The sequence below is a fragment of the Cupressus sempervirens genome, chromosome 9 (assembly GCF_028749045.1).
Source record: "Cupressus sempervirens isolate cs-2001-9-10 chromosome 9, ASM2874904v1, whole genome shotgun sequence".
NCBI classification, from domain to species: domain Eukaryota; kingdom Viridiplantae; phylum Streptophyta; class Pinopsida; order Cupressales; family Cupressaceae; genus Cupressus; species Cupressus sempervirens.
In genome coordinates this window covers 391,792,040-391,817,591 of record NC_143126.1, presented here as the reverse complement: position 1 = coordinate 391,817,591, position 25,552 = coordinate 391,792,040, and the positions used below count along the sequence as shown (strand labels likewise).

The following is a 25,552-nucleotide window of genomic DNA, read 5'->3' as shown; positions in this document are numbered from 1 at the left end:
CTCCCATGTTGAGATTTTCACTATCCAGCCACTTGTCCTATTGACAAAGCATTTTGGGACATGTGATGCTCGATATGTTATCCTTGTTATTTAATTTTGACCAATGTAGGATTTAATTCAATGAAAATCCAATTATATATTTGTGTCAATTAATTGAAGGCTTCTACCAGTATTTATGGTTACATTTCATTTCAAAATTTGATTGTATTACTGTGAGTTTTCATTTCAAAAATTTCATTTTTCCACATATATTTTGCAAATAACTACAAGAAAAGGGGTTACAATTAGTACACAAGCACCTTTAGTCATCTGGTAGTAGGAGGAAAGGATGTATAATCCATTACATTTACAATTTCACCCTCTTTCTTGGGTCATATATTATATTCATGGGTCAATGGGTTTGACTCAAAAAATGTACAGTTGAATCGTGATAGCAATATCACAATTTGACTTGCTATGGAAAATATCTTAGGCTTATCTATTGATGAGCTCAAGGGGCTTTCTAATGAATGGTTCATAAGGCACAACACTTGTTGTAGGTTTTGCAAATGGGATTCCAAGTAGAGTGGTTTAAACCATGGAGAAAACTCCATAGTTAAGCCTTCTTGTGCTGGAGTAGTATTGGAATGGTTGAGCCTTTCAGCAAGTCATGGTGCTTCATCTTTGTGAGCATTCCCTCAATGTAATGAGTGCAAAGTGTTCATTCATTCTCATGAGAAATGATTCTGTGTGAACTACTATGCATGAATCATGGTTCAATCAGTTTGACTCAAAAACTACATTGTTGAATCTTGATAGCAACATCAGAATTTGACTTGATGTGGAAAATATCTCCTACTTATCAATGATTTATTTGTCTTAAGTTTTAACATATTACTTCAATAATAAATACACCTTCAAAGTTTAGAGTTCAGACAATTCTGCTTTTCATCTTCCTACAACTTTTTTTAAACTTTTGCTATCTCTAGTCCCTTGTGGACATTAATATAATTTTCTTTTCTTTCTATACACAAGGTTTGTTTTGACTGTTTTCTTTTGAGATTTTATCCTGAAGTTCATTTGGTAATGCTAAATTGTATTGATCTTTAAGCTTCCTTTGGAACTCAATGATTTCTTTTTTGAGGGTGATTTCTATTTACTTGTTCTACCTGCAGTTTCTATCATCTTCTTTCTCATGGGACATGACAATATCGTAGGCATAATCTTCTTGGTTAATTGGAATGTGCCTTCTGATCCATGCCATGGAGGATCCAATTTAAGTCCTTTGTATGATGATAACTTATAAATTGGATATAAACCCCAGATGTAATTCCTTCAAACAAAGAGTAGCACAAGAAATTTATTAAGTTTTGCCATAATCTGTACAATATTTATTAATTATTGTGCATTATGGAATATGTGTAAATGGTATTGCATTTGGTCCAATTGAAGGTATTCCTGGAATGGGCATACTTTCACCCAAGGAATTCCTAGGTGATCTTCAAAAAAACCAACCTCTTTATAAAGAAGGAGAAAAATGGGATGTTGCTATGGTGATCATCTATTTGGCATCTGACACTGGTTAGTATCTCTTGAACCTATCTAATAATCAATATTCAAATCTACAACTCTGGCCTCATGTTGATATTTGCCTACAAGTCTACAAAATAATGTTTGAATAATATAAGAGGGCATTTGTTGATTTCAAAGTACATCATTTCAAAGTACATTTCTTAAAACCAGCTAACAATGGTCAAAGCTCTTGGTGTATAGCAATGAGAGTATAGCCACCAATTGTTCTTGTTCCTTAGGGGTGCCTGTATCAAGCAGCTCTGCTATAGTCACAATGCAACCATCAGTATTGGTAATCGCTATTCTTCCATCTTCAATGGTAGCTAGATTATATAAGATGCTAATGCAATTTTTTGTAAAACCAGCTTCACAGATAGTGAGGAGATGAACAATCTTGGAAACAACATCTGCTGACACCATTCTAGACCTATTTTCAGCATTTGTGGATAAATGATATAATGAGTTTAGAGCATCTTGTCTACATTGGTAGGAGTTTGAGCTTAGTAGTTTAAATAGGCAAGGAATAGATCCCAAGGAACCAATGCTTGCCTTATTGTCATCCCAACTAGATAGCGCTAGTAAAACTACCAATGCTACTTCAGCTGCTTTCGAATCAAGAAGATTCAATAACAATGGTACTACACCTGAAGATAGAATTGATGCCTTGTTCCTACAAAATAAAAATTTCAAGAACACTGTAAGAAATTTTTCGTAGATATTACATGAATACATTTAAACAATTGATTGCTAAAGATGGTTGAATGAAATGCCAAAAATTATTTCAACATTTTAGATTAAAATTGTCTACCTATTATTGTTCCAAGTTATTTTGAGAAGTGTGAATGCCCCTACTTCTTGAGCCTTCATATCTAGTGCATCTACAGAAGACTGCAAGAAATTCACAAGAGAAGAAATAAAATTATTGGAACCCATATAAGAGCAAGCACCATCATCCTTACACAATAATGCAACTTCCTATGCAACTGCACACTGTACTCCTAAACTTGATGAATTAAGGTTTGCAAGCAACCTTTCATACTTTTCAGTACTCTGCTTTTCTAGATTTTGAGTGTCCACCATATTGTAAGTCAAAGAAGGGTCTGTACCACTGATTTTCATCAATTTTCCTTGTATAGATAAAATTGTGGACTCAGAGGAGATGTTATGATCTAAAGTGGGAGTTGATAAAGCACCAGCATCTCCCTCACCAAAATTTGCAACTTGGTCATCGTCTGATGATCCCACCTTGACTCTTTTCAACCAACCATCAGCAACACTTTTCATGGAATTTGACCACTTCCATCTCCAGTATATCAAAGGTAAAGAAGTTGGGGGAGGTGGTTCTGGAACTCTGATACCATTTTTCTCACACCAACTCCCAATTAATCCCTTCACATAGTAGTTAGGAGTGACAAAAAGATACGATAATTTTTGCTATGTTTTTGGGCATGTATCATTACCCTCACTGAACCATTTCTCTGTGCATACTCTTTCATATGTTTGACCAGAGAAAATGATCGCAGGATCCAACATTAACTATAAGGAAATTGGACATCTAAATTCTTCAGGAACTGCTGGCAACATTCCCATGGAACTTCTAAGAGTTTCCTTGGAACCCAATTTGAATGACTGGATTTTAGAATCATCTTGGTCCCTCCTCCTGCTATTAACATGAGCTTCATCGAAAGAACTGATGATTATAGGAGAACATGGATCAGAGTACTGAGAATCGGCATCATCCATAGATTCATTTGTGAAAAACTTGTTGTATTTTCTTAGGATGTGTAGGAGGTATGAAATAATTGATTCTTTTCTCTTGTCATCCTCACAATGAGATTTATCAAGTTGCTTCCTCAAACTTCTCTTCTCCATTGAAATTGTTTTAGGAGATACTATTCCCAACCGTGTAGTTGCTTGATGGAAAGCTTCTAGTTCTGATATATGATTTAGACCACTAACATTCTTGTCCTACTGCAACAATGTTATAAGATCCCTACCGATTTCCTTTTATGTGGGTTCAAGAGCAAATATTTCTTGTTCGAGCTCCTTGAAAATTTTAGTAATCTGTACAAAAACATGACCTTTGGTATATATTAAATTAATAAATACTAAACAATATACCATTGCATAGGATTTTGACTGCACTTTCTAAAAAGAACAAGTATAACTCATTATGATAAAGTTAAAATTTATCTTTCTGATCACATTTAGTATATATTGGAACAAACCACTTGAACAATAGAATTAAAACATAGACTTACCAACAAAAGGAAAACTACGACGCATAGAATTTACCAAAATATTTCACTTATTCATCAACATTATTTTATTCATAACATAAAATTTCTCTGTTTTGAAAAATGTTAATTTAATTTTTTATTTAAGGCCGAGTCATTTTTCTTTTTGAGTGGTATTATTGAAGTAAATGCTAAAAATCACTATTGAAAGAAAAATCTATTAAGAAATACAACCCAATCTATTAAGAAATATAACCTGTACCATACCCACATAGAACTGTTCTTTCTTTCTTGAATATTTTAAGCTACTGAGTCTTTTAGGTCTCAAACATGAGTGATTTTGATGTGTATTGTGCAGAGTGTTAAATAGGTTGTACACTTCACGTCCAAGTATCCAGCTACTGATATCATCACAAAAATGGAGGAGCATGCAAAGCCTCTTGGTTTCAATGTTAAAAGAAGAGATTACAAGGTTATGTTTTTTCCCTAAGATTCTTAGTTTTAGTATAGTCTTATTAGTTGATTTGGTGATGTCTGATCTTGGCCATATTAACTAACCTATCTTATCCATCCAGGTCAAATATTTTTCTTTTAACAAACATTCTATAGTACCAATGTCATGCTCACATTTCCTTGTGAAGGATGAGTTTGTGATGTGGTGAGCATGACAGGAAACTTTGGTTGAAATGATAGTCTTCTAGCGAAAAATTGGTGGGATCAGTATGAGAATGGTTGCATTTGTCAGTTTTTGACTCTATTAGCAGCATGCAGTGAAGGATAAAGTATCTGCATGGGTTATCAAAAGACCCTTGTGCTTACAAACTTGAATAGTTATATTCACTAGAAATGGTTTCTTCGACTATTTTGAACTCTTTAAGGATCCAAGCACAGGCTCAAGTCACAGCTCCCCAAAAATTTAATGCATTGAGTTTGAGTAGCATTTTTTTGAAATGATATTCTTGCTTTTAAGAAAAAAGCTAAGATTGAACTGAATCTACCTAGTCTAAGGTAATTAAGATAGTAGAAGTAGCACTCCATATTGATTTAGTAATTGGTTCATTAACCAAATCACTTCTTCTCATGATGTTGATGTGTATTGACTGCTCTTCAACTTCTTCCATGTATGATGCAGATTGATATCTTAGCTACTAGTGAAAATAGTTCTAAATGATGATTTATCCATAGTTGTGATTCTCTAATATGAGTACTTTCCTTCATCTAGGAATGATTGCTCAATACTAGATGTCATGCTGAGGATCCTTCACCATTTGATCATGGATAATCTTGTGATGGTTATTACTTTACAATTTACATGATGACTAGTTTGAAGATGTCATGCTGACTGTCCTTTTGAATGGTTTACCCATACAACATAAAGTGTTTGATGCTGATGAAAGCCTATATATGAACTACTTGAGCTCCTCCTTTCGTCTTGTTGGTAGTTGTAATGATTTTTATGCATCTATAAACAAAATCCACATCAACCTCTGATTGAAGACAACATAATTTACAGTTTAGAAACTATCATGTGTATGCCTATTGCTTGATGAAGATAAATAATGACTTAATTCCTTTATTTTTTCATCTCCTATGCTACATCTTCTCAGTGTGAAAACAAAGGTTGTGATGTGTTTGACTATTTGTCATCTAGCAATGCTGATGTATGTAACTTGATATCTTTCTGTTTTGATTTGTTTAATTTTGTAACAATATTAACTAGTTCTTGTTGTATTCAGATTGGTGGAGGTTCTTACTCATCTTTGTATTCAAGTCATGGCATGGGTGGTAGATACTTAAGTGGTCGTGGCTCATCCTATTATTAAACTATAAGTATAATTGTCAGATTTTCTATTGTAAAATTTTAGTCTCTAATAATAAAGTCTAATCTTTTGTTTGTGAGACCTTACTATGGTTTGAGTAGTAGACTACATAGTTGTCTTAGTATGATGTCTATTTAACACTTATCTATGGCATAAAGATATGTGATCATGAGGCTGCCATAGCCTGGAATAGAATCAGGCTCTAAGAGGCATAACTTAATTTTTTAAAGGCAACATTCTTTTTATATGAGAAGAGGCTCTTGTAGCTTGAGGTTGCTAAATGAGAATCGAAGTGCAGAAATATTATACAAGCTACTAGTTGGTAGCTTGAGAATTTGAAGAGATTCTGGTGGTAGCATTTACTATTTCATAAATTAAAGATATTAATATCTCAGGTGTGGGAAGGCATAGGATGCAAGATGAGTAGCACATTATTGTTTACTTGTATCTGGAACTTTGCTATTTTTGTAGGAATTTTCATAGAATGACTCTTGTAGATAGAGGTTCTATGCATCATCTCCAAGTGCATATTACAAGTACATTTCAGTATTACGGATCTTATGCTGATCTACAAATGTTTGCATGCCTTTCTGGCACTTTTAATGATGGGATGTTGTTAGATCAGCGAGATATATCTAAGTTTGATTTGGTTTATGGAAAACTAGAAGATTTCCTTTGTGATTACTGCAAAGTGCTTCATTATGCCCTTGATAGTAACAAAGCCTACCATTAGAAAGAATGTTGGACAATTTTCTTATAATTGTAGAATCTTAACATATGGTTGTTCAAATTTTGTATCTCCTAAATGATTTCCTTTTAGCGTATAACTTTTTGTGCATAGTTGCCAAGTTTGCTTATTGTATTGAGCATATTAATGAAGAATCATATTAGTTACTGTCGATATTTTTTAGGCATTCTATAAAACAGTTCACATGCCTTGCGTATGATATGAGATTTTGCATGCATCTTGCACTCTCTCATCTGGCTGATGATGGATTACAGAGAGTGATCTAAAATGATGACGCTAAAAAACACACAATCAAATCCAAAATGAACTTGCATTACAAATGGATTGTGGAAATCTGATATTGTTGATTTTGAACGCATGTCTACTAGGACAATCACAACTTATTGTGATTTTCCTGGTAGACAGGTGTGTAAAATCAACAATATCAGATTTCCACAATCCATTTGTAATGCAAGTTCATTTTGGATTTGATTGTGTGTTTTTTAATGTCATCGTTTCATATCACTCTCCGTAATCCATCATCAATAGGATGAGAGAGTGCAGGATGCATGCAAAATCTCATATCATACGCAAGGCATGTGAACTATTTTATAGAATGCCTGAAAAAAATTTACACCCAGGCATTGGTAGAAATTTCTACCTTTATTGGTCGAAATTTCTACCTTTAATGGTCAAAAATTTTGACCTTCATTGGTCAAAATTTCTACCTTCAATGGTCAAAATTTTTGACCTTCATTGGTCAAAATTTCTACCTTCAATGGTCAAAATTTTTGACCTTCATTGGTCGAAATTTCTACCTTCTCTGGTCAAAAATTTCTTCCTTTTTTGGTCGAAATTTTGACCAATTTTTGACAAAACTTGCACAATGGCTATGGAAGTTTTTTGACCAAAGTGTTGGTCAAAATTTTGACTTGAAAAATTCCAACCAATGGGTTGGTCGACTTTGGTCAAATTTTGGTTGAAAAATGGGTCAAAATTTCAACCAATAATGGTCAAAAATGGTCTCAGATGTACTAGTGTGGGTATTACTAAACTACTAGCCCCTAAATCAATCATGCAGATGTGGACTAACTTATCTCTTATAATTAAAGAAACATAAAATGGAGGAGTTCTAACATTTTTACTTATTTCTACCTTCTTTTATGGTTGTACCAAACTCATAGCATTCTCCATGCTAGGTGGTTGATCTCTGAGTTTGATACTTTCCAACTCTTGCTACAGCAACCTCCTTTGTGTGGTATAGTAGCTACAACATCCCACATAGAAATATTCACATTTTTCCTCTTCATCTATTCTACCACACTAAAAGAGCCATTAGATGTTCTAGTAGAAGCCCTAGAAGTAGAAGCTTGAGGTGGGATAGTCTGTGGGTTATCCACATTATCTTTGCATTCACCTTACCTTTGTTGTCAAGGGACATTAGCAAGTTCATTCATAGTTTGTTGCTAGGAAATTTCTTGTACATATGGCACTACTCTTGATGTTGAAGTTCTATTAGGAGGTTGAGGAGAAACCTCTTCCATAGCTCTTCTCTTGCTTTTGGTATTGTAAGCATAGGAATCCTAGTTTACATTACCATGCTCTTCTACTAGATAGTTCATGAAAGAATAATCATCCTGTTGAATAGTTTCAACAAGTTGAATAGCATTGTGTTGTTGGGAAACTACTTGCTCTAGTATAGTTAAAGCCAAGTAATATGTTGCCTTATGACACATGGAATATCCATAGGAGTAGTTACAAGAAGGGAAAAAATCTTGATCTTAGGCAAGGTTGTTTTGAGGGACTAAAGTCCTATTTAGGTTGGTGTTTGAAGGCTAGGGATGGTCGATAGGTCTATTTTGATCATGAGGGAGGTCAGGTATATTCTAATTATAGGGGACATAACTCTGGTTTGGAGGTCTACCATAAATGGGACCTTGACTCTGGAGTTGGAGATGCTTATTATTTTGAGCTTATTGCCTCTTCATAGTTACGAACTCATTTCTCATTTTTTGTACTACTAAACTATTGTCCTCCATCTTATTTTCTTGATCCAACATCCTCCTCTCTACATTCTGCATCATAGCCTCAATCCTATCAACTCCATTAGAGGATGTAGAGGCTAACTTACATAGGAAACATGAATAGGGGCTATAGTAGGTTGATGATTGGGCAAGTTAGGGAAGAAATGCATTAGGGGCCTTCTAGCTAACTTCCCTCCCCATATCAAAATATTTTTAGCTATTATAGAAACCTCATAAGCATTTGGTAGAGTACCCCCTCCCATAGATTGTAGATTGGTAGCAATATCACTATTGAAGGCTCTGAGATAATACAAGAATGTATTACTAGGAGAGAGCTTCAATGTAGTAGATATTCTATCCCATGTCTTCTAAAATCTATAATTGAAATTAGTCATACATTCATGGGGGGCCTCTTGATAGTTTTTAGCTATTCTAATAGTGATAGGTGATCACCTTTGTCCTCAAAATTCTTGCATAAGGCTGCCCCTAATCCATCCCAATTGATAATAGAGTTATGAGGAAAACCTCTATACCATTATATGCCCCTTTCAAGGATGAGGCCAGAAGCCTAACTACTACATCATCCTCGGTGATACTATGAATATTGCATATATTAGACACCTCCTAAATATGCTCAATAAGGGGGATGGAGGTTTTGCTAGTAAACTTAGGTATACTCTTAAGAGCTAATACTAGCATGTCATGCCTTTGGGCTAATAAAAGGGGGCTTCCACCATTAAAGGTAGTGAAAGCATGAGCTCCAACCATGTAAAAAAGTGATCTATTGATATGAGCAAATGGTATTCTAGGCTGAGACCTAACAACAGGAGGAGTGGAGATAGATCTTGTAGGGGTAATGTGTTACTATCGCACTCCTAATTGGTGATAGAGATACTCTAGCCTTTCTTCTTGGATTATAAAAAGAAAGCTCTTGGTATTGGAAAATACTTTTGGAAGATGCCCTTTTGTGTTTCTTGGACATGAATCATAGCAACTTTAGTCTGAAAATTGGATTGTTCTTGAAGCTTAGAGTAGCCAAGTACTTTTGAATAATAAGCCTCTTGAAGGCTTTATATTGAAGGTAGTAATATGTCCTCAGCATGAACATAGAATTTTTCTTCAACTCTAATGAAATTTAAATGTTTAATATATGGTCCCACCAGGCATGCCAAAAACTATTTCCACAAAAGCTTGCACCCTTGTCCAAATTTTTTACCTAAGAACAACCTTATGAAACATGGAAACAACCTCTAAGCTATGGGATGTGAACTATGAGGTTGAGTATCTAGAGAAGGCTAGCTTTCTCTACTATTAGGATGCACTTAAACTATTCTTGAAGTGAAAATGGAGAAGGAATACATGAAAGTAACTACCTAATCTATTCTAAAGAGGTGATGCACCAAAATAGGGTGTTCAGACGAATATCTACCCATACATACATAGTACCATTATCATGACAGTCCAAAGATATATGGATTTAGAATTACTTTAATCTATTAACTACATAAAGATCAAACAACCACATGAGTGACACAAGGAAAGAATGCTTCACTTCTTATCATTCGTAGGCCAATAGAGATATATAAATGTAAATTATAGATAATCACAGTATACCAAAGAGAGGTAGACAAAGCTTGCACAGTAGATCAGTGGTTAAAGGAGATAAGATAGGATGTCATATAACTCAGAGGCAAAGAAGTAATTTATATTAGCATGCCAAGGCAATACCAGAGAAATAGAGAAGATCTAACCCTAAGAAAGAGTACAACATTTACCTTAATATGTAAGCATAACTTAGATAATTTCCATCATAAGATAAATTTCAACTACTACAATCAAATCTATAGAGAATAATCACTACAAAAATTAGAAAGATATAATCATAGCACAAATCCATACATGAGAAGATCACTTCCTCACCAAATAAAGCTTTGAGAGGTTAAGAACAATAGTCATTAACTTCTAACTGAATGGATGGATCAATAGGTAGTGGTGGAGCATCTCTTTGCATTTATCAAACCTAGGGAATGATGAAAGTGGTTGCAAGAGATCAAAAATATTAGACTCATCATCAAGAGATACTTTCACTATCATTAATTTTCTAAATCAGTCGTGTCATTTGGTCAATTGGAGTTATCCATCAAGCCTTGCCACATGGACCAAACATCTCTTAGCATCTTACCACTTTGTAAGTATTCAGCTTTATACTTCGTGTTTTGACTACCCATGATCGCAACTTTACCACCACCTTTCTCTAATAATAATTCCTTATTGTAAAATCATGACCCATTGGTTATCATTGCTTTGTAACCCACTCTTAACATTTTTCATTAACCACCATGACTATGTGAAGACTAGGATCCTAACCACATCTACACTATGACCACCTTAACTCAAGGTTCATCTTCTAATCCTTGCATCCAAGTGAAAAAGGGGAATTTCTTGATCACAACTCAAGACTTAACCACTTCTTAACCTATTGTGACCATGTGTTGGTCATAGATTTTAAAGATCTAATGGTGCAAAATGTGTCCATAAAGCATTGAAGATTTTCCCTTTTCACACTATCGCAACTTAAGCCATAGCATGTTAATACAACTATGTGATCAAGAAAAAATAAAGCAATCATGTCTTTGCCATCCTAACCTTGGTTAAGTCAATATACTCTGTGACAATGTGAACATAAGTCAATAACAACTTTATGATCTTGATCTTTGTTAGCACTTAACCAATCGTGGCTGTGCAAATTGCATGGTCACAACTTAAAACATTCTAAGGCATAATATGAATTAAGGAATATAGCCAATGTCAAATTATTTCATTAAAAAAAACCCTAGGTGACCATTAAGCAGATTATTATTTGAATTTGATTTTTTGGTAGGAGGGCATTTTTGGCTAATAGAGACCTACAAACAATAGGTAACATTCTTAAATTGTCTCCTAGTCAGAGACAAGCTCATTTTCAAATATTGTTATACACTCAAGGTCAGCTAGTTACATTACATGCACAAGATACAAACATTTGGGCTACCTTGATAAGTATTCAATCCATGTTGATCCCACACGGAGATGTTGCACAAGGAATTAGCCTTTGCTAAAACATTTATGAAGAAAGTTTCTCATCTTTCCACTCATGATGACTTAGTAGACCTTTTTGTAAAGCTAGATGATCAATTTTAATCTCTAGAGGTAGCGTGCAATAATTAGGATGTATCACTCAAGATTATAGTGAAGGTCCATAGAAAAAATTTGGACAAACACACTATTAGTGTACCACCCATGACATAAGTGTGAAAAAAGGGGCATATTGAGAAAAAAGGGGGTATTGAGATAAAAAGGAGAGAATACACAAAGGGGGAGTAAGTACAAAAATAGAGGAAGATAATAGTTTATAAAATTTACTCAATAGGAGTATCAGAATCAGATATAGCAAAAAACACTCAACTCAGAAGGAGTTATGAAGTTTTAAGGTATGACTGATAAGTCATCATTTTTTGCAAAATTTTGACATTTTGAAATTGTGTATGTGAGCCAAGTAAAGAATATAGATTATCTGAGTTATGCTCATATATAATGTTATATATACATGATAAAGTTTTTTTGCCACTCATGTTAAAGGGGAAGATTTTTTATCTCATTTTGTTTTTGACATATGAGTGACAATACACTTAAGACATTACTTAACAGTACTTAGTGAATGTCAAGCAAGTAGTGTATGTCAAGCATATGATGTTAGACAATGCATGTCGAGCAAAATATATAGTATGTGCCAAGCACTAGCATATGTCAAGCAGATAGTTAGTGTCGAGTCACTCTAGTGATGAGCAAGCTAATACATGTTGAGTGATTTAGATGCTAAATGAATAGTGGATGTTAAGTCATTTAGAGGTCATGTTACAACAATATTTAAGATATAGTGGATGTCAAGAATCAAAGGCTTCAAGTGCCAAGTAAATAGTTTTGTACATAATTGTTTATAATGGCACAAACTCCTATGTAAACCATTTTTAGGCTGACTTAAGAATTTTTTTATGATTCTAGAAGATAATAATGAATCTACATTAAGGTTCCCTATGTATTACATGCAACCAATCAGATAAAGGGATGAATTAAGAAGCAAAATGGGTGAATCATAGTCGTTGATTCCTACCTAACCTTAGGTCACTTAAGTCTTATTAAAGAGGGAAAACCCTAAAAGATTTCTTGTGTGAACAGAGAGGTTTGTGTGCATAGATAGAGAATTCATGAGGACTAAGGAGATGTGAAAGGATTGAGTTGTAGAATCAATTAGAGATAACATAACAGAGTAGTTAGAGGATAGAGAAAAAATATTTGATTAGGAGGATTAAGGATATAATTGGAAAGAGAAGATTAAATATCTAGAAGAGAAGTGCTAACCAAAGGATCAAGGCTGAAATATTCTAACAGGTATATTAGTCAAAATCTCCAAACAAAGTAGTCTTAACAAGATTTTGTAAATGCTTTAATAGGGTGCTTACTTTATTGTAAGTTAAAGTTCTTTAACCAAACACACTTTTAGTAGGGTGTTGAAATCCTTTAACAGGGTGAGACCTAAGATTCCTTGTAAGCCTTTAAAAGGGTAGACCTTTCACAAGGTAGATCATAGTTTATGATAAAACATATTGTAACCTTAATTGGCTACACTTTACAACTACAGTAGTGAAGATTTGTGGGTGTCATCCCTAATACAATTTTACTTTCTCATTGGAGGGTTTCTAGGTAACCAAATATCTTGTGTCATATGTGTTAATTGTTTCATGCTATGGATGAATATGTTTAGTTTGGTATTTTAGTTTACATGCAGATTGTGAGATGGATGTGTGGTGAATGTTTTAATGGTTAGATTTTTGAAGTACTTATTCACCCCCCCCTCCCCCCCAAGAGTTTACTTCCCATTATTTTTTCCAATAGCAGTTACACCAAGACTATGATTTGGGTTGATTGTGTACATAGATTTCCAATCGTGAGGCAATTTGCACTAGGGTTTCAATAGAGGCATGAAAATGCCTCCATGAAGAGAGCATGGTAGAAGAGCTATAGGTGTTATATCTAGGTTTTTTAGAGCCCTCCAAAGATAGATGCAAGCATTGGAAGAACAAATGTTTAGGAATAATAAATCTTGGCATAAGAGATGAAAGTGGGGATGAGGATGAAGAAGAAGAAAATGCTAAAGTAGAAGTAGTTCTAAAACTAGATAGAGAAGAAATATCTGATCAAGAGGATCAAGGATATAATTGGAAAGAGAAGATCTAATATCTATCAGAGAGGTGCTAACCAAAGGATCAAGCCTGAAATATTCTAACAAGTGAATCAATCAAAATCTCCTAATAAATTAGTCTTAATAAGGTTTTGTAAATCCTTGAATAGGGTACTTACTTTATTGTAAGTTAAATTCCTTTAATCAAGCACACTTTTAGTACGGTGTTGAAATCCTTTAATAGGGTGAGACCTAAGAGTCTTTGTAAGCCTTTCATATGATAGACCTTTCACAGGGTAGATAATAGTCTATGATCAAACTTATTGTAACCTAAATTGGCTACACTTAATAATTGTAGTAGTGAAGATTTGTGAGTGTCATCCCCACCCCAATTTTACCTTCTCAGTGGAGTGTTTTTGGGTAACCAAATATGTTGTGTCATATGTGTTAATTGTTTCATGCTATGGATGAATATGTTTAGTTTGGTATTTTAGTTTACGTGCAAATTATGAGATGGATGTGTGGTGAATGTTTTAATGGTTAGAGCTTTGAAGTACTAGTTCAATCCCCCCCCATTCCCCCCTTAAAATTCACTTCCCATTGTTATTTCCAATAGTAGTTATACCAAGTTTATGGTTTGGGCTAAGTGTGTACATAGATTGCTGATTGTGAGGCAGTTTATACTAGGGTTTCAATGGAAGCATGAAAATACCTCCATGAAGAGAGCATGGTGGAAGAGTTATAGGTGTTACAATTGAGGGTTTTAGAGCCCTCAAAAGATAGATGTAAGCATTGGAAGAACAAATTTGTAGGAGTATAAATCTTGTCATAAGAGATGAAAGTGAGGATGAGGAAGAAGAAGAAGAAAATGCTAAAGTAGAGGAAGTTCTAAACCTATATAGAGAAGAAACATCTAATCAAGAGGATCAAGGATATAATTGGAAAGAGAAAATATAATATCTAGTAGAGAGGTGTTAACCAAAGGATCAAGGCTGAAACATTCTAATAGGTGAATCATTCAAAATCTCCTAACAAAGTAGTTTTAATAAGATTTTGTAAATCATTTAACAAGTTGTTTACTTTATTGTAAGTTAAAGTCCTTTAACCAAATACACTTTTAGTAGGGTGTTGAAATCCTTTAATAGGGTGAGACCTTAGAGTCTTTTTAAGCCTTTAATAGGGAAGACCTTTCATAGGGTAGATCATAGTTTATGATCAAACTTATTGTAACCTTAATTGGCTACACTATACAACTACTATAGTGAAGATTTGTGGGTGTCATCCCCACCCCAATTTTACCTTTTCATTGGATGGTTTCTAGGTAACCAAATATCTTGTGTCATATGTGTTAATTGTTTCATGCTATGGATGAATATTTTTAGTTTGGTATTTTAGTTTGCATGAAAATTATTAGATGGATGTGTGGTGAATGTTTTAATGGTTAGAGTTTTGAAGTACTAATTCACCTCCCCCCTAGAGTTTACTTCCAATTGTTATTTCTAATAGCAGTTACACCAAGACTATGGTTTGGGTTGAGTGTCTACACAGATTGTTGATTTTGAGGTAGTTTGCACTAGGGTTTCAATGAAAGCATGAAAATACCTCCATAAAGAGAGCATGGTGGAAGAGCTATAGGTGTTACACTTGAAGGTTTTAGAGCCTTCAAAAGATACATGCAAGCATTGGAAGAAAAAATGTGATAAATCTTTTCATAAGAGATGAAAGTGAGGATGAGGACAAAGAAGAAGAAAATGCTAAAGTGGAGGTTATTTTAAACCTAGAAGAGGAGAGGCTTTTTAAGGCCATCTCCAAGATTGGAAAAAGACCTAAGTTCAAGGTTTCCACATTTCTTATCAATGAATTTGAGGAATAGTTTGAGTATGAAGATATTGAGGATCCTAACAGGGTCAAGTTTGCAAAGGAAAAATTGAAGGGACATGAAAAGATCTAGAGGCCAGAGATTCAAGTTGAGTGAAATAGAAAGGGAAAGGAAAACATCACTAGATAGGACTAGATGATAGCTAAATTGAAGAGACAATTCATTCGCATGGATTATGAGTTAGAACTTCTAAAGAAAATGCAAGGGTTAAAGTAAGCAAGAAGATCTATTCAAAATTATACTAAAGAGTTCTACTAATTTCTCATTACAACTAGCCATGCAGAAGCTGATAAGGAGAAAGTTGTTCATTATCTTAATGGGTTAAGGCCAAGCATTCAAGAGGAGATGAGTCTAGTTTGAATGACCAGTATTGAGGAGGCATACCAGATTTCTCTAAGAGTTAAGGAGAAGCTAAACAAAAATTTTGATAACAAGAATAGTGGAAGAGGTTGCGGTGGAATATCTGGTCAATAGCCTTATGGAGGAAAAATGATGATTTAAAGAACAAGGATGAGGTAAGTAGTAGAAATCATATCTAGACAGGAAATAATTCTAATTTCTTCCATGATCATAACAATAGAGATTGGAGAGGAATATGAAGAGAGAAAGGATCTAGAAGAGGAGGTTTCTATGAAAAATGCTTCCATTATGGAGAAGAAGGGCATAAAAATTTTGAATTTCCTAACACCAAGGAAGCACATATCAAAGAATAGAAGGCTAGGTCAGATTTGTGCATGTTGATATAGATGCCAAATCATCACGTTTTGAAGATAATAAAAGAGGAGAAGTCCTAGTTATTAGAAGAGTCATGTTGATTGGTGAGAATGAACCTCATCAAAGTAAGGAGCTTGTTTTGCACAAGGTGCATATGTGAAGATAAGTGTTATGATGTGATCATTGATGCTGGAAGTATGATGCAGGAGCATCTTGCATGGGAAAATTATTGAAAAAAAAAAAATTTGAAAAAAAAAAATTTATGGAGGAGAGAGAAAGTGACAAAAATTAGAGGAGAAATAATTTTAAAAAATAAAAAAGGGGAAAAAGAAGAAAAGAAAAGAAAAGAGGATTTTTATTTTTGAGGTGTATAGGTGGCATAATAAAAATAAATAAATAAATAAATGGTTGGCATTCCATTTATCGAGGTGTGTGGGAAGAATTCTAGAAAGTTATGAATATTGTAGAAAGTTTTGGAAGTTCTAGAAGGTTGTGGAAGATGTAGAAGGTTGTGGAAGTTGTAGAAAGTTGTGAAGGAATTATAGAAGGTTGTGGATAAGTCATGCATGGGGTGGTAAGTGCCTATTTAAGCAAGGCATATGAGCATTTCTAAATCAAGCTCAAGGGGATGCTTGAGGAGTAGAAGCTCAAGGAGTAGCTTGAGAAGTGGAAGCTCGAGGAGTAGAAGCTTGAGAAGGAAAAGCTCAAGAAGGTTAAGCTTGGAAAGCTTGGAAGGCTTCAAGGTGTGAAAGAGAAGGAGGATGTGAAGAGTGAGTTTTCCTGAGTCTGTGGACAGAGCGCCGAATGTGAGGCAGTTTACACTTGGATCTTGGATAAAGTTGGAGAAGAGCTAGTGACTGTGGTTTAGAAACAAGGAGGTTGCTTGGTGGCTTGCGAGCACAAGTTGAGATCTCATAGGTTTCTACCAGAGTGTGGATCTAGACTAGCTTAGGCTTGGATTGGATCTTGAGAGATCTTGGAGAAATGTTATTGTAATTGCTATTGGATTTTCAAGTATAATAAAATTGTCTTCATATTGTTGCATTCTTGGTTGTGATTTGGTAAGGGTGGTGTGGCCCTTCGTCAGTGGTATCAGAGCATCCTTCATTAAAGTACTAATAATCTAGTGTCAAAAAAGAAGGTCACAAACTTAAATCTCATGGTCAATGAGTAGTTCCTAGTGAAGGTCAAGATTGGAAGCTACCAAGATGAGGTGCTTTGCAATGTCATATGTATGTACATATTTCATATTTTGCTAGGTAGGCCATGGAAGTTTGACATACACGTTGTGCATGATGGATGAAAAAATACCTACACTCTGACCAAGGATGGAGTAAAAGATAAGTTGAAGTCATTGAAGGAGAAAGAAGAAAAAGTATGTACTGCTACCAAAATATGTTTTGTCGATGGAAAATAGTTTCTCAAAGGTATGAAGCATGAGCATATGTATTTTTTGTAATCCAAAAAGATGGTATATAAGAAGTAGAGGAGGTTCTTGAAAAAGTTGTAAACTTTTTGGGAGAATTTTATATTGTGTCAAATAATGTACTTGATGGATTCCCCCCAATGAGGAAGATCAGATGCCAAATGGATTTGATTCTAGGAGCTAGCTCACCAAATAAGGAAGCACACAAAATGATACCAATAGAAAGTGAAGATCTAAATAGACAATTTCATAAGTTATTGAAGAAGGGGTTGATTTGAGAGAGAGTCTAATTCCATTTGTTCTATCAACAGTATTAGCACCAAACAAGAATGGAGAATGGAGGATGTGTACAAATTTTTGGTTGTCAACAAGATCACAATCAAGTATAGATTTCTATTGCCAAGGATGGATGATATTATCAACTATTTGAGTGTAATTATGTAGTTCATAAAGATATATTTGAAGAGTAGGTACCATTAGATTCACATTAGAGAAGGAGATGAGTGGAAGACTATCTTCAAGACAAGGGAAGGATTGTATGAGTAGTTAGTCATGCCTTTTGGGCTAACCAATGCACCAAGCCCTTTGATGAGGCTCATGAATGAGGTACCAAAGGAGTTTCTAGGTAATTTTGTCATTGTTTACCTAGATAATATATTGATCTTTAGTAAGACATTGGAGGAGCATCTAATGCACATTTGAAAGGTATTTGATAAGTTGAGGGAAAAAAGAGTTGTTGATAAACCTGAAGAAGTGTAGTTTTTTGAAGGAGTTGGTGTACCTAGGACTTTTATTTTTGGCAAAAGGTATGAAAATGGACCCGAAGAAAGTGAAGGCTATCCTTGAATGGCCTGCTCTAAAGAGTGCTACAAAGGTAAGATCTTTTCATGGATTGGCTAGTTTTAATAGTATTTGTGGACCTTTGATTGAAACAATAAGAGGGGATAGGAAATAATTTAAGTGGACTATAGGAGCATATAAGAGTTTTAATCTATTGAAATAAAAAGTTAAAAAGAAACCTATTTAAGTACTTCTAAATATTAACAAGGTATTTCAAGTAGATTTTGATGCTAGTGGTACTACAATAGGAGCTTTTTTGAACCAAGAAGGTAGACATGTTGTTTATTTTAGTGAGAAGTTGAATTATGCCAAAAGAAACTATTTTGTTTATGATCAAGAATGTTATGTTATAATACAAGCATTGAAGAAGTGGACACACTTTCTTCTTCGTAAGGATTTTGTTTTATATACTGATCATCAAGCTTTGCAATATTTGAATAGTCAATGAAAATTAAACCAAAGGAATTTGAAGTGGGTAGAGTTTTTGCAGAGTTATACATTTTTTTTGAAAGACATGAGTGGGAAGTCTAATAGAGTTGCAAATTCTCTTAGTAGAAGATAACTTTTTCTGATAGAGATGCAGATTGAGGTGGTTGGGTTCAAGGAACTCATTAATTTGTATTAAGAGAATCTTGATTTTTGTGAAGCATGGAAGGCTTGTCCAGAACTTGTTACTTTTGATAGGACCAAGTGGATGGATTTCATAATCCAAGATGGTATGTTGTCCAAAGGAAGCCATTTGTGCATTCCAAGAAGTTAAATGAGAGAGATTCTCATTAAGGAGAAGCATAGTGGAGGATTGGCTAGACACTTTGGTAGAGATAAAACCATTGCCTTAGTTGTTGAGAACTATTATTGGCCACAGTTGTAGCAAGATGTCAAAAAAAATTTACAGAGTTGTAAAGTATGTTAGATGGAAAAATGAGTGAAGCATAATATGGGGTTGTATCAGTCGTTACTTTTACTAGAGAAACTATGGGAGGATGCCAATATGGATATCATTCTTGGATTATCAAGGACTCAATGAGGGCATGATTCTCTTTTTGTTCATAGGCTTTCTAAAATTGCACATTTCATTCCCTGCAAGAAGACTAGTGATGTTGTTCATGTGGTAGAGTTTTTTTTAGAGAGGTGGTGAGACTACATGGTTTGCCAAAGAGTATAGTTTTAGATCGAGATGCTAAATTTTTTGGGTATTTTGGGTATACATTGTGGAAGAAATTGAAGACAAATTTGAAGTTTAGTTCATTAACCAAAAGATTGGGATCTAGTCTTACCACAAGAAAAAATTGTATATAATAATTTTGTCAATAGAAGTATTGGTAAATCACTATTCCAAATTGTATATGGGAGAAGTCCTAGAAATGCTTCTGAACTAAGGTAATTTGATAAAGGAGAGATGAGTAGTGTTGAAGTAGATGAATTTTCTTAACATATAAAGAATATTCATGAGGAGGTGAGGAAGCACATTACACAGATGAATACATATTACAAGGATAAGGCATATGTTAAAATGAGGTATAAGGAATTTTATATTGGAGATAAGTCATGGTTCATATGAGAAAGAATCATTTTCCAGTGGGTACATATAATAAGCTAAAAATGAAGAAGTTTAGACATTGCAAGATAGTGAAAAGGCATGATTTTGGAAATGCCTATGAAGCGGAGTTGCCTATTGAATTAAAATTTTCACCAATATTTAACATTTCTAATTTGACAAAGTATTATGAAGGAGTAATGTAGATGAAGTGGAAGAAGTGCAGTGGAGTATTCCAATAGATAATTTAGCTATAAAGGAGATTGAGCAGATACTAGATAGTTGTGTTGGAAAAAGTACAAGGATCAAAACTTATGATGAATACTTGGTCAAATGGAAAGGGAGGCCAGTAGAAGATTCATCATGTCTAGAAAGGGAGGATATTAACAATCTTGGTTTTCCTCTGAATACTTGAGACATGACAGCTTGTAAACCCTTGAATCTAGAATCATATCTACTTGCAAAGGTGGAGTAGGGGTTAGGTGTAGGTATGCTACATCTTGTGTGACCTCTTGAAGACTCTAATCAACATCATGGATAGGTCCTTTGTAGGTAATCAAATCTACAACATTGAAGATTTGGGATAGTCTGATGTCTTCAGGAATTGCCATTTTGTAAGCATTATTTTCATACTTGACAAGTATTTTGTAAGGACCCAACCTTTTCAGTTGGAGCTTGTGTGGTATCCCTTTTTGAAATCTACATTTTTTTAGGTGTACCATCACAAGATCCCCTATCTAGAACTGTACCTCTCTCTTTGATGCATCCACCTTTTGTTTCAGTTTGTCACCATTTTTAGCTAGAGTCTTCCTCACATTTTCATAGGCTTCCCTCATGGATTGGGTAAACTCTTTAGCATAACCACTACCTGGTGCTCCATCCTTCAACTCTCTCAATTTAAATATCTTTCTAGGATGCAAACCATAAACTATTTCAAAAGGGCTCTTACCAATTAATTTATTCATTATTTCATTGTAGGCATATTCATCCTACCTAGTGAGTTGGTCCCATTTCTAACCATAATCCTTTGTGAGACACCTGATTAGGTTACCAAGACTCCTATTAATAACCTCTATTTGGCCATCTAGTCATGGGTGATAGGAAGAGCAAAAAGATAAGTTAGTCCCAAGCCTTCTCCACAGTTTCTTCCAGAATTGGCTCATGAATTTGGTGCCCCTGAATAAAATAAATCTCATACGTATTCCATGGATCCTAACCACCTCTCTACAAAAAAATGAGCAATCTAACAAGAATCATGTACAATCTTGCAAGGTACAAAATGGGCCATCTTACTAAATCTATCCATAATCACATAGATGCTATCATACCCCTACCTTGTCTTGGATAAGCCAACTAAAAAATCCATAGAAATGCATTCCCATGGGCTCCTAGGGATTGGAAGTGGTTGATAAAGATGAGTAATGGTAGATATTCCCTTTTCCTTTTGACACTCTATTAAAATTTTGACACACTGTCTAATATCTCTAGTCATCCTAGGCCAATAATAGAACCTAGTGACTAACTCTTGAGTCTTATTGACTCCAAAATGACCACTAAGTGTTCCATTATTCTTTTCTAGGATCAAATTCTCCCTCATTTGCCCTCTAGGAACACAAACTTGACTCCCCTTAAACAATATATCATTATGCAATGTATAATCAGAAAACTCGCCATGAAAGTTGTTTTTGAACTCCTTTAGTACCTTGTAGATTTGAGAAAAATCTTCATCATCAGTGTATAGGTCTTTAAAGCTTTTAATGACTATGATTTGTATTTGAACTTCTTGGATTGTGAGGAGCCTCCTACTCAATGCATTAGCTACCTTATTCAACACTCCCTTCTTATCTTTGATTGTAACTATCTAGGTTTGTAGATATTCTACCCATTTTATATGCTTGTTGTTGAGCTTATCTTGGGAGTTAAGGAAATTGAGAGCTTGGTTGTCTAAGTATACAAAAAATCCTTTTGGAAGAAAATAGTGCCTTTACTTCCTTAGAGCCTAGACTAGAGCATACAACTATAAGTCATAGGAATAGTATTTCCCTTTTGCATCATTGCGCTTCTCACCATGAAAAGCCACTGACCTCTCTTCTTGGATTAGAAAATCCCCAATAGCTACATTAATCGAATCACACTCCACTTGGAAAAGTTTCTCAAAACTATGAAGCACTAGTGTGGGCAATTTTGTTATCTTCTTTTTTAGTGTCTCAAAACCATTATCAGCTTGTGGGGTCTAGTGGAACTTTATCTTCATACCACCCTTGATTGTATCCAACATAGGAGCACATATGCCATTGAATCTCTAATAAAATTCCTATAATATTGTACCAAACCATGGAATATTCTCACATCTGATGTAGTCTTGGGAGTAAGCCAACTTAGAATGGCATCCACCTTCTCTTGAACTATTTTAAGTTTACGTTGAGACAAAAAAAAAAAAAGATAAACTAGCTCCTATTTCAAGAAGTCACACTTCTCAAAATTGATCGTTAGCTTTTCTTCATGCAATTCTTAAAAACAATTTACAAATGCTTGATATGCTCCTCTTTAGTTTTGTTAAAAATTAAGATGTCATCTAAATAGACAACAACAAATTTGCCAATGTAATCTACCAATACCTTGTTCATAAGCCTCATGAAGGTAGATGGGGAACTAGATAAACCAAATGACATTAAAATCTACTCATACAAACCTTCAATAGTTTTGAAGGTTATTTTTCAATCCCCTTCATTTATTCAAATTTGATAGTAGCCAATTTTCAAATCTATCTTATCAAAATACTTTTCCCCTCCTAGAGAGTCTGTTAGGTCTTCAATTCTTGGTATTGGGAACCTATACCAAATGGTGATTCTATTAATGGATCTAGAATTAGTATAAGTCTCCAACTTTCTCCTTTCTTGGGTACTAAAATAATAGGGACTGCACATGTGCTAATGCTTTTCCTAATTAGGCCTTGGGTTAGGAGCTCTTGGATTTGTTTGGCAATTTCCTTATTTTGTTGAGGGGTCATATTATAGGAAGATTTTCTGGGTAGGATAGCTCTTAGGATAACTTATATTTGGTGGTTAACAAGTCTCTTAGGAGGTAGGGTGGCAGGTTGTCCATCACTAACAATGGCTTTGTACTCTTCAAGAAATTCTTGTACTTCCCTTGGTATCTCTATTTTCTTGGCAGAAATTTCATCCTTAGGTTTCAAAACCAATGCAAACCCAACTCCATCTCCTTCCTCTAGGGCCTTTAAGAACTCTTTCTCACCAACCATGAGCACACTTGGATCTGAGGTCTTCATTTCTCTTTCTTCTATCAAAGACTAAATCTTGAAAGTCACCCCATCCTTTTTGAATGAGTAGGCACTTTTAGTTCCATCATGTATGGCTTGGTTATCAAATTGGTAGGGCCTTCCAAGTAGAATATGGCATGTATCCATGGGTAGAATATCACATAATTCTCTATCCTTGTACCTCCCTATGTTTAACTCTGCATGTCCTTTCTCTCCCATAAGAACATGTTGTCCTTTATTGAGCCATGTGACTTTATATGGGTTGGCACAAGGGATTCTTTTTAATTTCAGCTTGCTAACTACCTCTTCACTAATTATGTTATCAATTGAGCCTGAGTCAATGATGACTACACCTTCCTCATGATTTTGCATTTGATCCTAAAGAGTGTCCTCTTTGACTTGGTTCTTCCTTTATGGGATCCTTAATCAAGGTCCTCTTGATCATTATATTTTTCCCTTCTTCTAACTCTAGGGTACCTTAGAGTGTTTGTTTCTACTACTAGTTCTTCTTGGACATAGTTGACCCTTTTTGTATTTCCTTGGGAAGTTAAGCCTTTTTTAGGGCACCTATGTGTAGGGTGTCCTTATAGCTGATTGCAATGATAGAACTTCATGGTGGAAAAATAGGAGCCTCTCTCTTGGCTGTCATTTCTTCCTCTCCAAATAGTGTTAGGGCCTCTACCTCTATTGAAACTTCCTCTTCATGAACTTCCTTCTTCTTTTTCAATCAACTTGTTGTCTCTTTGTGGCCTAGAATCTAATCCTCTTCCACCATATCCCATTTGACCTCTTCCATCTTTGTCTTTACCTGTAGCTCTAAAGTTATATTTTGCCTTCTTTTTGTTCTTCTCTTCCACTTTTAGAGTAAGTTGGAAGCATTTGTGGACTGTTGTAGGAGTCCACAAGCTGATCTCTTCTTGTATGTTCCATTTCAAGCCTCCTAAATATCTAGCCAGTTTGATAGTTTCATCTTATTTTACTCTTGACCTTAGACACAACTTCTAAAACTATTCAGTGTAAGTTGCCACATCTGTGTCTTTTTTTTTTAAACTCTACCTCTTCTTATGTAAATAAACTTCATAGTTATCTGGTAAGTATTGTTCATTCACCTTTGTTAGCATGGCTTTCCAATTTGAAATTGATTTCTTTCCCACTTTATCCCTCTCTTCTTGGAGGTACTTCCACCATGTTAGGGTTGATCCCCTTAGCCTAGATTTGGCTACCTTAACTCTTTGTGCTTCACTTACCCGTTCACACTCAAAGTGGTTGTCCATCCCTTCAATCCACTCCATTACAAGTTTAATGTCCATCTTCCCACTAAATAAAGGAATCCCTTCTAGTGATTTTACACCTAATGTCTTGATGAACTTTAGGAATGGATCTTCATCTATGGGAGATTGTGTTTTAGTGATAACATCTTCTTCATCAATCTTCTCTTTACCCTTACTGTTGCTTTCACCTTCTTGGTCTTTCTTCTTAGCTGCCTCAGCTACTTCTTCTAGTTTGGTTTTCATTTCATCCAGGGCTTCTTCAAGGATTTTTTTCTCTCCTTTTTCTCACCCACTTCTTTGGCCAACTCTACATTCGTCACCATGATTTTTTCTCCAACTAATTCTTTAGTCTAAAATATCTAACCACAAACCCAAATCTTCTTGCTCTAGTACTACTCTAATGTAACGCAAGGTAGTATGCTCACTCAACCCTATTCTTCTTTAGGACTTAATCAAGCTTTCTCTCAACCTCTTAGGTTTCACCTTATTTCTCTAACCACTAGATTATCTCTATCCTATCCTATAACTCTTCACTACCTAATTACACCAATGTATTGGCTTCTTGCACTCACCAAATGCATTGTTCAAGCTACATTGTCAAATTGAGATTTTGATCAATATTTCTCATTTGAATGACCTCAAAGAGTAAGAGACTCCCTTATGATGTTTTTGAACATCATCCAACCTTCTAGACTCAAGTCCAATAGGTGTTTTTATTGATTATTGAAAAAAAGCCCAAGTTACACTAATTGGGCCTAATTGAATTAGCCCTTCTACCTGGGTTTTTGGATTTTAACTCCAATTTTCTCTAAACAATATGCAAAAAAAAAAAATTATATGTGATTTCCATTTTGGAAAACCTCAAGGATTTTGTGGGTCTCGGGTCTCTAAGCCATCCATACACCTGAAAGCAATTTTTAAGCCTAAATTTAAGGGTTACACAAAATGAATGACATCATTTGCTAAGGTCTAACTTCCCCCTTTGGTAAATAGATTCTCTCACCCCTCTCCATTCTACAACTCCTATT

At 34.8% G+C, this 25,552-nt stretch overlaps 1 pseudogene; it reads right to left on the bottom strand.

Moving 5' to 3' along the window:
* Positions 1 to 1,698: 1,698 nt before the first annotated feature.
* On the bottom strand, positions 1,699 to 24,767 carry LOC149538909 (U-box domain-containing protein 45-like; annotated as a pseudogene).
* Positions 24,768 to 25,552: the final 785 nt, after the last annotated feature.